Source organism: Scomber scombrus, chromosome 16, assembly GCF_963691925.1.
Source record: "Scomber scombrus chromosome 16, fScoSco1.1, whole genome shotgun sequence".
NCBI classification, from domain to species: domain Eukaryota; kingdom Metazoa; phylum Chordata; class Actinopteri; order Scombriformes; family Scombridae; genus Scomber; species Scomber scombrus.
Window position 1 is genome coordinate 23,518,490 of NC_084985.1, and position 14,356 is coordinate 23,532,845.

Consider the following 14,356-nt stretch of genomic DNA (forward strand, 5'->3'; position numbering starts at 1 on the left):
TCACATAGGAAGTGCCGCGGCGCTCTGCCCCGGTGCCTGCGCGCGCCTTGCAGTGATTGTTTCGGCGTCTGGTGCAATTTCTCCGCGTACTGCGGCCTATTTGTCAAGTCAGGCAGGAAGTCAACAAAGCAACAACGAGAGAATCCAGTCAAAACTATTTTTCAATAATTATACACTCCGTTTGACGAATGCGATGTGTGTGTGTGTGTGTGTGTGTGTGTGTGTGTGTGTGTGTGTGTGTGTGTGTGTGTGTGTGTGTGTGTGTGTGTGTGTGTGTCTAATCAGAGCACAAGATGAACACACAGGCACGTGCGCGCGCGCGCGCACACGCACACACACACAAACAAGAGAGAGAGGGACACAGAGTGGGCTATAAGGGGTGGGGGTGGGGTGTCATACACACGCAGGCAGAGACAGTGAGAAAAAACAGCTCCATGTGTGACAACAGCCTTGCCGACCGGCGCGGAGAAGTACACGTCTGGTGTGACCTGAAGGGCTGGGGCTCGCGCGAGAATTTCCAATCGCGGCGCTTCCGCCCCCGGTCTGAACCTGCCGTTAGAGTGAAGGGATTTTCCTGCAAAAATGGCAGTAAATACACTGCATAAACTGCAGTGCACTGCATAAAATACACTGCATAAACTGCAGTGTATTTCTTACACTGCAGTTTATTTCAACCCTCATATAATCTCATCTCATTTCATCTCATCTCATCTTCTTGCCGCTTTGTCCGGGGTCGGGTCGCGGGGGCAGCAGCCTAAGCAGGGAAACCCAGACTTCCCTCTCCCCAGCCACTTCGTCCAGCTCTTCCCGGGGAATCCCGAGGCGTACCCAGGCCAGCCGAGAGACATAGTCTCTCCAGCGTGTCCTGGGTCCGGTGGGACGTGCCCTGAACACCTCACCAGGGAGGCGTCCGGGAGGAATCCTTACTAGATGCCCGAGCCACCTCATCTGGCTCCTCTCAACGCGGAGGAGCAGCGGGTCTACTCCGAGCTCCTCCCAGATGACCGAGCTTCTCACCATTTCTCTAAGGGAGAGCCTAGCCACCCTACGGAGGAAGCTCATTTCGGCCACTTGTACCGATCTCGTTCTTTCGGTCACTACCCAAAGCTCATAACCATAGGTGAGGGTAGGAACGAAGATCGGCTGGTGAATCGAGAGCTTCGCCTTTCGGCTCAGCTCCCTCTTCACCACGACGGATCTGTGCAGAGTCCACATTACTGCGGACGCCGCACCGATCCGCCTGTCGATCTCCCGCTCCAACCTTCCCTCACTCCCTCGTCCCTAGAGCTAGCTTCTGCAGCCGAGGGTCGGACTGCCAAGGTCCCCACTTTCGGCTGCCGCCCAGCTCACATTGCACCCGACCCCTTTGGCCCCTCCTACGGGTCCCACGGGGGTCCCACGTTGCCTCTTCGGGCTGTGCCCGGCCGGGCCCTCGATGGCGGCCACCAGGCGCTCGCCATCGAGCCCCACTCCCAGGCCTGGCTCCAGGGGGGGTCCCGGTGGACCGCGTCCAGGCGAGGGACACAGAAGACCATTTATCGACATCATCATAAGGGGTCTTTTGAGCTACTCTTTGTCTGGTCCCTCCCCCCGGACTTGTTTGCCATGGGAGACCCTACCAGGGGCATAAAGCCCCCGACAACTTAGCTCCTAGGGTCATTGGGACACGCAAACCCCTCCACCACCACCATATATATATATTTTTTTTTTTTTTTTTTTTTTTTAGCCATTGTGGGCAGTGCAAAAAGCTGTAAACACAACATTGACATCACTTTATCAATTTAACACGGCAAACATTAGAAAACAGCTGCACATCCAGTCCCAGCGCCATTGGCGGGCCTCGGGGTGTCACCACCAACCACCAGTAGTAGCACATTCAAAACCTAAAAGAAAAAAATGTGCAGGCTACTATGATTAAAAGTTGTTCCTTTCCATTGTATGCTATTTCTGTGATAATTTTGATTCTAAATAAAATCACCTAGGCTGTTGCTATTAAGTAGACTTGTATGAAATTAGTGTTCATTTTAAATATACCTGGCTTAATTTTGGCTACTGCTACACAGTGATAGGTTAATACATTTTTGCCCCAACAAAAGTTATGCAATGCCCGTCCGTGAACCTGTGCCTGGCGCCGGGTTTCTGCACATCCATTAGGTAGAAAGAAACTTTAGCATTCATTTAGAGTTGTGTTTCTGGTCATCCAATGACATGATGAAAAATCTTAAATTGACTCTCTTTTTAGCTCTGGTTTGGTCTCCACCTGCTCATAAGGGACTCATCTAGCTCTTCAGCCGCTAAAACATTCAATATATTTACAATGTAGTCTCTGTAGGTGCCTGGCAAGTAGCATACAATACAGTATATTTATAATATAATTTTCTCAAAAAGGCTACCTACCTGCTCATGAGAGCGGTGAGAGTGAACCAAAACATAACAGATGTGCCTACAGAACCAATCTGAAAGATGTTAAAACAGTATAGAACTGAGAAGCTTTACAGACACCTAAAAACACTTAAAGGTATCCGTGTCATCAGTGTCATTTAAGTTTTATTTCCATCGACCATAATCGATTTTGATTATGTCTACATAATTACAAACAAAAATTGAAAGAAAAAAAAGTTTCTGATGGTGAAAATGAAATGGTGGGCATTTGCACATTGTTATTGAAGATTCTGTTGCATTTCAGCTTTCTACGTAAATCGTAAATATGCTTTACACTGTACTGTATGTCAACATTCACCCATGCACACACATTTATAGTCTGATGGCAGAGGCTGCAATGCAAGGTGCCAACCTGCTCATAAAGATCTAATCTAATGCATTATCACACTCACTCACACAATGCTGGCACAGCCATCAGGAGCAATTAGGGGTTCAGTCTCTTGCCCAAAAACAATTCAACATCCAGACTGGAGGAGCCAGAGATAGAACCACTGATCTTCCAGGTCGCTCTACCTCCAGAGCCACAGCTGGCCCATGTGACGAGAAGACTAAGACAAAGAACTACCACAACATATCAGCACATAAACTAAAAGAGTAAAGGTCACATCAAGGAAAGCATGCCAGTAGAATGGTATCCCACATACAGCTACATATGAAACAGCTTGTTGGCCATCAATCAATAATCATGACAATTCACTGACTAAATCATATTTAGTCAGGCCGGTGGTATAGAGACCCCAGTCTGAGAATCATTACTCGGTAGGTTCACATTGTATTGGCCAAGGTTAACATTTTTGATTTTTCTTGTAGTTTTCCAAGCTTGAAAAGCTTTCTGAATCATAAACATCTTTCTTTTGTCAGTTCACAGACTCTGGGCCCTATGAGAACACATTACAAGGCCTGTGCTTCCAACTGAACCCTGGCTTTGATTACAGAAAAGAGCAGGTGTGAATTAAGCGGGTGCAACAGGATAGCTTCCTGTGAATAAATGCATTTTGATTATGAGCAAACATTGCCCTCCTTTGGCCCTCATTATGCAAATTAGGAATTGTATTTTAGGGGAAGGGAAGGGAAGGGATGGAGGGCTAGGGTGATTTGTTTGCAAGAGGATTTTGTGCAGGCTGGCAGTCATATGCTGTTGATTAACAGACTAATGGACAGGCGGCAGAGTGGGATGAAGTAATTTCATACCAATCACTATTCATTACTTAATGAGAGATGATGACTCGGGGCACTCTCCAGCTCAAACAGCAGCAAAAGGCAAAGTTGATGAATCGTAATAAAAAAATCATATCATTATTTACCTCTTTAAATTCACCGGGGCCAAGGAATATAATTAAGAGGCACACGGGAAAAAGATGGAACAGTTTTTTCACATAGAGACAATCATTCATCATGAGCTAATAGGGTTTTTGTTTACAGATCGTGCCATCATAAAAACCCGTAATCTTTACCTGTTGAACCAAAGCATAATCAAATCAAATAAGCTGATCTACAATATATTTAGCTTTTGCAGTGTTGCTCAGTAATGCACGGCTTCCCATTGTAGATGAATGAACCAGAAAGAGTCATCTTCTTTAATGATTTTACTTAATTAAGTTTACAGAATTTTATTTTAATGACATGTTATTTCCAGAATTTATGCAAAGGATAATGAAGTGGCTTTAATCTTAAGGTAATGATACATGGGGACATATTTATTTTAACTACTGGAATGGACAATTTTGTCTTTGGTAAATGGGTTGACAAATGGAGCGCAGCCAAACTTTAGGTCAGACAATGGTATATTAGTATAATGAAAGTACACTTTATCATGCAGTGGTAGTTGGCAAAGTTAAGTATATATAGAAAATTACAAAATGTAAGCAATCATAGGTCATATCCATGTTATCTGTTTGCTTTGTAGAGGTTTTATAAAGCTGCAAGACTGAAACCAGGAAGGATTATCAACTAGGTATAGCTGAGAGCCGTTCAGGGAACACTAAAGCTCCAATGGCAGTATAGTGAGTATACTAGCTATGTGGTAAATATAGCTATAAAAATAACTTCATTACCACCAAATTACAAACACAAGTGATAAGAGTCTTTAATGGTACCCTGTAGAGTTTTGACCACTTGTAGCACAGTAGAACTATGTTTTTTATGAGTGGGTCCAGGTTTCATATACAATACACAAATTAAAATATTTTAAAGCTTTACATATGTTTTTTCTTTCTTTCTTTTTTTGAGGAAAGGATACCTTTTAAAGGAGCGGTTGTAGGTGGATTTAGTGGCACCTAGTGGTGAGGTTGCAGATTGCAGCAAAGTTAATTCATTGGTGATTAATCTACTTATGATTACTTTCTGATTAATCAAGTAATAATGACTAAATTCTGATACTGAAAGTATATTATTTATTGTGTTCACTAGTTAAACATGTTAGCACACTTACCTTTGCTAATTTACACTACACACAAAGTAAAGTAGAGGTTGATGGGAATGTCAGTTGCACTGGTATTATAGGTTACAAACAAAAATAAATAAATTATTAGAAACTTCAAGTTGTGACCCGATGGTGGTGTGGTATGGGGATCACCAGAGTTATAACAATTCACCCTAAGGGGAATTTATTTCATGGCAACCCATGCAATAGTCAAAATGTGTAACTCGAAATTAAAAATGGTGGTGCAGAGAGAGGTCAAGTCATTAAAAACAGTAGGGTTCATCTTCTGAGCAATATGAATATCAATACCATATGTCATGCCAAGTAGAGGACCAACTGACCAACAGACAGACATTACCATCCCTACAACCACAGTGGTAGTGGTTAAAAATGGTTGAATTTAGAAGAGGATTGTGTTCATTTTTAGAAGAAACTATTCCGACACGACTCCACCAGGAAATGTAGAGAGATATTTTACATGGTTGACTTAACTACTAATGCTGCTGAAGTTTCCTAATGTCTCAAGTGAAGTCTTTGAACTTTTTTTCCCTGATCAACAGTCCAAAACCCAAAGATATTAATCCAAGAAAAGCAGTTTATTCCAACAATTTGGAAGCTGAAAAGGATGTTTGGCATTTAAATCATTAAGGAATGATTACCATCATTTTCAAATTTTGTATGAACTTCATATTACATTTCTTATCTTTGCTGATTGAGTCTACATCCAAAAAAATGCTGTCGGATTAAAAGCAAAGGTGCCATATCCTGAACACATTTCTAATTTCATTCTCCAATGAAACTCTGCCATTAATGGACCATGACTCACAGTTTTTGTGTGTCCAAAGTCATCTGGTGCGTGCAAGGTTTTAAAATGATGTGTTTAATGTCTCTGTTTTTATCATTTTTATTTCTTAAGGAGATGTGTGGTACTTTGTATGGGGGATGAAGCTGCATTCAGTTGTCGTCTGCTGGCTTTTATTAGTTCATGGAAAGCTATGTATTACTTCAGCAAGTAGTGCATATGGTCCAATAATCTAATCCATATGGTTGAAGTGATTCCTCATGTAAACATCCAATTAAATATGCTCTCTCATTCTCCTTGCAGTGTTGATCTATCATTACTGAACAGGTGCTGTTTGAATAGTGAACTGTGTAAATTTTGGAGCTTGCCGAATCTCTCCTTTCCCTTGACAGTTGGTGTGTGTGTGTGTGTGTGTGTGTGTGTGTGTGTGCGTGTGTGTGTGTGCGTGTGCGTGTGCGTGTGCGTGTGTGTGTGTGTGTGTGTGTGTGTGTGTGTGTGTGTGTGTGTGTGTGTGTGTGTGTGTGTGTGTGTGTGTGTGTGAGTGAAAGAAAGAAAGAAAGAAATAGAGGGAAGTAAGTCATATTTCAGATCACTTCACCAATGTGCAACACTCCACAGTTGGGGGGGGACGATACGCCCACACCAGATTGATTTTGGTCATCACAGTAGATCATATTGCAGCCTCAGTAAATCTGTATTATGCTGGCACAGTATTAGCCTCAGAAGACTCCAACTGTGTGGCAGCCAGCTCCACACCATTCAAAAGTATTTTATGTCACACAGTAATGATGACCATTAGGCTTTTCTAACAGAATTCTTTTTTGAATTTGGTACTTACACTAGTAGCAAAGTAGCAAAGAAAACAACCCCACCACCCAGAAAGCATTGCATCACCTTTAAAACGTACTTTCGGTATTACTGCTCTGTATTGACTTTGCAGCAACAGGTACCAATTCTGCATGTATGCGCTCCTCACCGAAGTCCAGCTCTGCAGCAATACAAGTTTCTGACATCCTCCCACTGCTGGATAATGAAATATGCATTAACATTGATCTCCTCTCTCTGCTGCAAATCTTGCATAACTCGACTCTCCTGAACAAACCGTCCTCTTTTATTTCTCTTATTCATTCTTTCTTCTACCTGGTCCCCATTAAAATGTAATCCTGACAGTCAGATACCCCCCAACATCAAAGCCTCTGGCACCACTTCTACCCAAATGATACAAGGCCTCCTTTCAATTAAAACCGACTCCTTACTGTTCTTTGTTGGGTTTCCTGTGTTCGTGGATTGTGTGTAACCTTTTCATCACCTGCTCCTCATTAATTCACCTCGCAGGGTTTTCACTGTATTTCTTCTTCTTCTTCTTCTTCTTCTTGCTCTCCCAGTGTCTGACTCGGCGTTACCTCGCATCGACCGCGCTGTTAGGCTTCCAAAATGATAATGAGTCTGAGAGCGGTCACAACAGGCCGCCGTCCACACCCGTGCATGGGGGGGAGTGTAATGTGGTGGGCTTCGCCTCATACGATATGCACAAAAAAACACCACCGGCAGCATTTCCAGAGAGTTGATTTGCACTGCGAGGGTTAGAATGAAGGTACAATGAAGCCTGAACATGCCTGTAACGACCTCTGTTTGCATATTCTTTTTCCCCTCCTCCTTTCAAATTCATAAAGTGGTCTATCCCTCCCTTTTTTGTCGGAATCCCCGCTGGAAGTCTTCACAGAGGCGGAGTGAGCGTTCATGTTTAAAAACCATCAACATTTGAGCCAATGTCTCCATTTTCTTCCTCTTACAAGCTATTCTACCAACAATGTAAACTCCTCAGTTCCACACCAACATTACACATTTACCCCATGATGACATTTAAAAGAAATCCCTGTCACAAATCTTTTGTCTCAACCATCTCTTACCAAGAATCCACATCTGCTAGCGATTAAACGGCTCAGTAGCTTTAAAAATTAGCTCGGAATCATATTACTTTTTTATTAATAGACTTCTCCCACATAGTCTGGAGAGAGAGAGGACGAGAAAAAAAAAAACTATATCTCTGTAAAATGAAAGGGATGAATAGCTAACTTCTCAATTCAATTCTGAAATTTAATCAAATTGCCAATTAACTATATTAGCAGGGGAGGCTACATGTTTAGAATTGATGGATCCCAGTTGCTCCTCATCCTCACATTAATGAAACAATACAGCAAGTCAAAAATCTTATGAGGATGACCTTCATCTACTAATGTGCTAATTAACTTTGAGTTAGGCTTCGATGCTTAATTATTTACCTGCATATGTGCAGCTAAATATTCACAGATTATGGTGGTGGTGGTGGTGGTGGTGGTGAGGAGGGGGATGGGGGGAGCATAAAAGGTGAGCAAATTTGTGTACTGTGTCTGAAGCTGATTATGAGGTCCTGTAGATAAGACCACCTCTGCATGGAAACTGAATCCCAGGCAGCTATTACGCCCATCCTCCCCCATCTGTCCCGCCATCCATCTCAATCCACCCCTTCCCCCACTTATCCCTGCTGAAGCCCTGTGTCAATATGTGTAAAAAAGCATTCAGTAAAAAGAACAAAAAAGCAGGAAAGTCAAGATTTTACCTTTTATTGAGGACCACTCCTGTGAAACTACACGATATATTATTTTATATAAATATACACATCTGTTTAGCCTAAATCACATGGTCAAGATTAAACAGAAAAAAACATTCATTGATGATAGTCAAACCAACTGCTCCATCAGCAGGTTAAAACATGGTAAAATCATGTGTATTCATCCTAACCTATTTAGTAGAATTGACATTTCAAACATTTAGGTTTATATACAAATACAAGCAACTTTTGTGTAAGTAAAAAGCCATTTTCAAACATGTATTACGTTTTTTTTTGGGTGCAATTTATACATTAGTTTCTGTTAAATTAATCTAAAATGAATAGAAATACTTTTTTTTAATATTCTGGCAGAGTTAGATTTCTCATCTAACTTTTGATACCATTCTAGTGTCGGTAGGTAGTAAGCTTAGTTTAGCACACAGACTGGAAATATGGGAATATAACTGGTCTGGCTCAGTCCAACGGTTACAGCATCCACCTAAAAACCTGAATCAAAAGTTCACAAATTAGTATGTTTAATCTTTGTTTGTTTAAAAATGACATTTCACTATTTTACAAGGGTTTATGTGCCAGACTATTTCTTGGTATTGAGCAGTTGCCAGGTAACCAGGAGGGACTCCAGGTAGCCACTGTGCCTGGCCAAGAAATAGTCTGGCATAAACATAAACCACAATGAAACAGCTAAAAAAAAAAAGTTTTTTTTAAATATATGTGTCTTTGTGCTGAGCCAAAAGAAACAAAATAGGAGAAGTCAGTGACTTTGTGAAGTCTCCATTAGTTACTTGGTTACCTCAAAGTGATGACAAGTCACTGCGCCCAGCCAAAAAAAAGCATTTTCTTTAAATTTCTCAGATTAAAGAAACGTGAATGTGGAAAATATACTTTTTTACCTTTGTCCATTGTTTTTCTTCATAACTCATATTGAGTTAATAGCAAAGTCTGTTGTGTGCTTATTTATAGCAGTTATTACAATTTGGTCGCCCTAATGTGTGTCAAAACAGGTCAACTTGACCCAAACAGTATGTAAGGGTAAGTTAAGATCTTTTTTGCATTCAGTTCTGATTCATTGACCCCTTTCGAGGCCAAATTTAGTAAAAGTTCACTTTTGCTTTGCCTGCGATTTGGGTAAATACAAACCCACCTTTTTCAAATCCAAAAACCTTGCGCCTTTGTGTCTGCCTGCTCTGTCACTTACACCGCTCTGAAATGTTGAAGATTTGTTATTTTATTCAAAGAATGTCTGGTGTCAAGTAAAGTTCCTTCTCTAATCCCAGACAGTGACAAAGCAAAACCTCAGCGAAAAACAAACTCTATTATACAGCACTGAGCAAAGAACTCTATCCAGGCGAAAAGCTAGACTCATCAACATTAGATCTGTTGTCTTTTTCAATCCATTGTCATCCTTTATTTATGGAATATAAAAACATCAACAAAACAGACTTGATTGACAGTTTTGTGTTAAAGTGCTCTCAAGTACAAACTTCCAGTCACCTCTATGTGCATTCCCTGCATGCAAGGTCTAATATATTACTTACTGTTATATTGTTATCTAATTAGGCATAATTCCAATCTTCACTTTAGTTTTATTTTCACCTGTATCTCATCACTGTTGTCTGCAGCCTGAGGCTGGCCTGCAGGCTTTGGGCGCTACATAACTGCTGCAGCTCCATATAAGGGAGTAAAAGGAGTTTACACCTTTGCAGATTCCACAACACTAGAAAAGAAAGAAGTCGAGACTGCAGCGAGAAACAGAAGTAAACAAGAATGCAACTGGAGGACAAATGTTGTGCAAGAAAAGCATCTGATTCTGCCTTAGAGGAGTTGTGTGATGTTTAGAGGAGGATCACAGCGGCCCCTGACATCTAAAGACAGCGTTGTTGATTCCCAAGAGTCCTAGCACTGCTCCAGATCAGGAGGCAGATCCTGACAAGGGGGTAAAAAATGAATGTGTACGAATGCATGCGGCTGTGATGTTGGATTTGGATGCATTTCAGAAAAGCACACCATATGCACTTGTCACTGAGTGGATAATCCCGAGATATGCAGGATCAAGGTTAATCTGTCGTTAAAAATGAAATGGATTCAGAACATATCAAGACACAATATCTCTCGCTCAGCAAGTTGTGGTTTTGCCAATGCAGCACATTTAGCTGAAGGGCAAAAGTCATGATGACTTACTTGAGAGTCCAGACATAAAGCCCATATGGATATTTTTCCAGCACAGTATATCCTCTTTCACCTTTCTTTCACAGACTTTCTTTTGCATGATAGAGTGGACCTTTGTAAGGATCATCTATCATTACATGGGATTACCATTTCTTTGCATGCTGGGATCTCTTAGGATTACAGGGAGATTACTTCATATTTTTAAAACCTCCGTGCCAGATCTGTCTTTATCTTTTCCATCCAGCAGTTTTTGGTGAGACACTGAATTTCCACCATCCTAAATACTTCTCAGGGAATTCATCTCCACATTAGTAAAAACCTATTATATAGATGTATAGCTCTGCATCACATGATTTTAAAGAAACCTCCAGGTACTTTTCGCAGACCAAATTACATATGTTTCAGTCTTATATTTTTCATGCTGATTAATCAAACAAACTTGAATATTCCCTTAACAATCACAGCTGTCACCTACTCTGTGTCCCTAAGGCTTTGCATAACGTAGTCTATAGCTGTGCTGTGTAAGAAACAACACATCATTGCAGGGAGCTATAATGAGTACATGTTAAAAGTTGTGTTCTGATTATATTGTTATTATAGAAGCAACATATTATTGATTATGAAAATAAAATGATGCATGAAAATAAAATAAAATAAAATAATGGAAGCTACCACATGAAGTTAAAATAATAAGTAAAACAAAAACCTACCATGAAGCATGTGCAGCTAATTTAATCACAACAAGCATAAGACTCTAAAATGAAATACCTAGCACATGATGCTAAAATAATATCTACTAGCATAAGCCCTAAACCAGTATGTTAAGCTTACTAGAATGTGAGGCTAAAACAATAACAATGATCATGTGATACTAAAATAAAAAATATCTAGCATGCAAAACTAAAATAATCTAAACTAGCGTGTGAAGCTAAAATGATTAAACTAGTATGCAAAATAATATGCTAATAAAAACTAGCATGTGAAGCTAAAAGTATGTTTTAACTAGCATGTGAAACTAAAACAATTAAACTACCATGTGAAACTAAAATATTAAAAACTAGTATTTGAAGCCAAAAATATTTTTAACTAGTAAATGTAAAACTAAAACAATAACAATGAGCATGTAAAGATACCTAGCATTTTAAGCTAAAATAATAAAAGTAGCACACTTAAATAGAAAAAAATAGTTTGGTTTTTGAATTTCGCCCTACATGCAAGGCTAATTGATACAATTTGCTTTCTTTCTGAGATAGAGAGAATAATATTAATGGTAATGTAATGTCAGTGTTTTTGAAGGTGGAGTTGTGTTTAGTGGTTAGCATAAAGATTAGAGGCTAGCTGAAAGTAGGCTTCGACAAACAAAATGATCGGAAAATCATTGTTGGCAAAACATCAGAACAAGCAGAACAACTCTCCTAAAGCTTTTGAAATGAATTTCAATTTTACAAACCTAAATCAAACACTGAATCTGTTTTTCTAGCAAGCACTACATTGTGAATCGACAGCAACCAACAGCTTCACACATATAAACAAACTGGTGTACACAGATAAATTAGTTTTCCTAGACCTCCAAAGATCTAGCTCCCTCTACAATGAGGGTCTAATGATGAGGATGAGTGCAAAGTTAGTATGAATTAGTCAGAATGGATCCAAGCTGAAAAATACCAGAACGTTATTTTAAAGTTATCAAATGTCTTTTTTTCTAATCCATACATAAACTGAATGTCAGAACTGCAATTTGTGATGGTTTTGGTCTTTGGTTGCTGGCACTGTTCATGTACATATTAAACCACATGCCAGGTTTTAAAAGATTGTTTTTACCTTAAAAGTATTAATGCTGTGTTTTCACTTTGGGCAGACAGGATAGTTGTTTCATCTGCTCCAGTCCCCTTGCTAAATAGACTAACCATGTCCTGATTATCAATCTTCTTATGTCTCATTCAGTGTATTTCCCAATTGAACTTTTCCTTTAAATCTGCATGGTTCAACATCATATTAACCATGTCTTTCCTCTCTGTGCCTCATAGTATCATTCCTTTTGTCTTTCTTGACAGCCTGTTATCCCCCACAGATATGTCTTGTTTCAGGATTTACTGACCACTACAGTTACAGCCCACCCCTGCTGAGGGATAATATAGATGAAATGCAGTGTAGCAGTGAGCTGCTGTTGGCTAGCAAGTAGGCCAGTGGTTCTCAAAGTGAGGGGGTTCTAGTGGGTCCTTAGCAAAACCCTAGGGGGTTGTAAAAGTTTTTAAAAAGTATCTTTTGGCGGCCACTTAGCAACTGCTCTTGCCCTACAATTATCACCACAGTACCTCAGCAATCCGTGTATGTTTTGCCTGCCTTCAGGGAGTAAATGTTATTTAATAGAAATCGCCCAACATGGCCACATTTCATGGACATAAAATTTTCCGACCTAGATCCAATTATTTTCAGCATGCGATGTCAAACAATCAAGGGCCACTAGGAAAAGTCGAACATACCACCACTGTAGGGTGGAGAAAATTCCCCCCTTTGGCACATAGACAAAGACTGTAGGCAGGTATTTTCATTAGTCATTGCACGTTTGTAATTATGTATGATTTATGTGAGAGTAAACACTGACATTTATACACACATGCAACACAGCAATAACAAAAAAGATTTTTCATTAAAATATGTATTTCACAATTACAATTGCAGTAGAGATGGCACCTCAGTGCTCTTAATGGACCACACTCCCCTACCAACAATGCTAGAAAATTGGTGGGTATTGGAAGATGACTTATTATCCCGACACCATAGGAGAGGTGAAATTAAAGTTCAGTTTACTGCAAAACTGGCTTCCCCCAAAAGCTAAAACAGATGGGTTTGTTGTTTCATAGTCTTTTATGTCCTTTGTTAATCAGTTTTTCTCTGTTCTCTAACCACTTACTGGAGAGAAGAGGCAGCATCTTGACACTTTATTGCCAGTACTGATGCTACAGTAAATGTTAAATGTCTCTGGATCAATATCATTGCCCATAGCTCTGCACTGTACTCAGTCTTTCACGCTGCTCTGCTCATTAGAGATGTGTCTGACCTATAAGCTTACATCAATGGCAGACAGAGATACCTATAAGTCTGCTGTGCGCACACACAAACACACACACACACACACACACACACACACACACACACACACACACACACACATGATTCCACAGCTCATCAGTCAGTATCTAAAGCTACACAAAGACTAGACCTATACAAAATGCAAAAGACAATTTACACATATTTATGTTTTTCTCTCTCCTCATTTTACTGACAAACTCATATTACTGACAAAATGGCTTCATTGCTGAACCTTTTAATAGCCGCTGCCTGTGTAACATAACAGGCGAGAACAGAGAGTAATAGCACCATCTAGTGGAGAGAGTTGTCATAGCAGAAAGTAGCCATGGCTTTGGAAGGCATGGGAGAAGTTATGAAAATATATGTATCTTATTACTTTCATGAACTATTTGTACATATATGAGAAATGCCACCAATGTCTGCTCATTCGCAAGGAATTCAGTCTGAGTGACTCTGGTTTCAATTAGGAGAAACTGCTCTCAGTGATTGTGAAGATTTAACAGAAATGTCTCCATTAATTAAAGCGCCTCCTGAAATTTTTACCTCTTTAGGATAACGGATTTGATAGGTTTCTCAATGGAGATTAAAACACTAATGGTTAAGTAGACATGACCCTCCGTCTGAGTGAATCTGCACCCATGAGCGACAGATGAAATTTTCATTTTAAAGAGCTGATTGTCTTCAGCTCTGGCTGGATGTGTGCTGCATGAGCAGCAGACCCCAGATGACGGCTACAGATCTGTCAGCAACAGGTCATTTTATTCTCAGAATAAAATTGAAACAATCTGGTATGAAATTAAAGCATTTTCATAATTGGGTT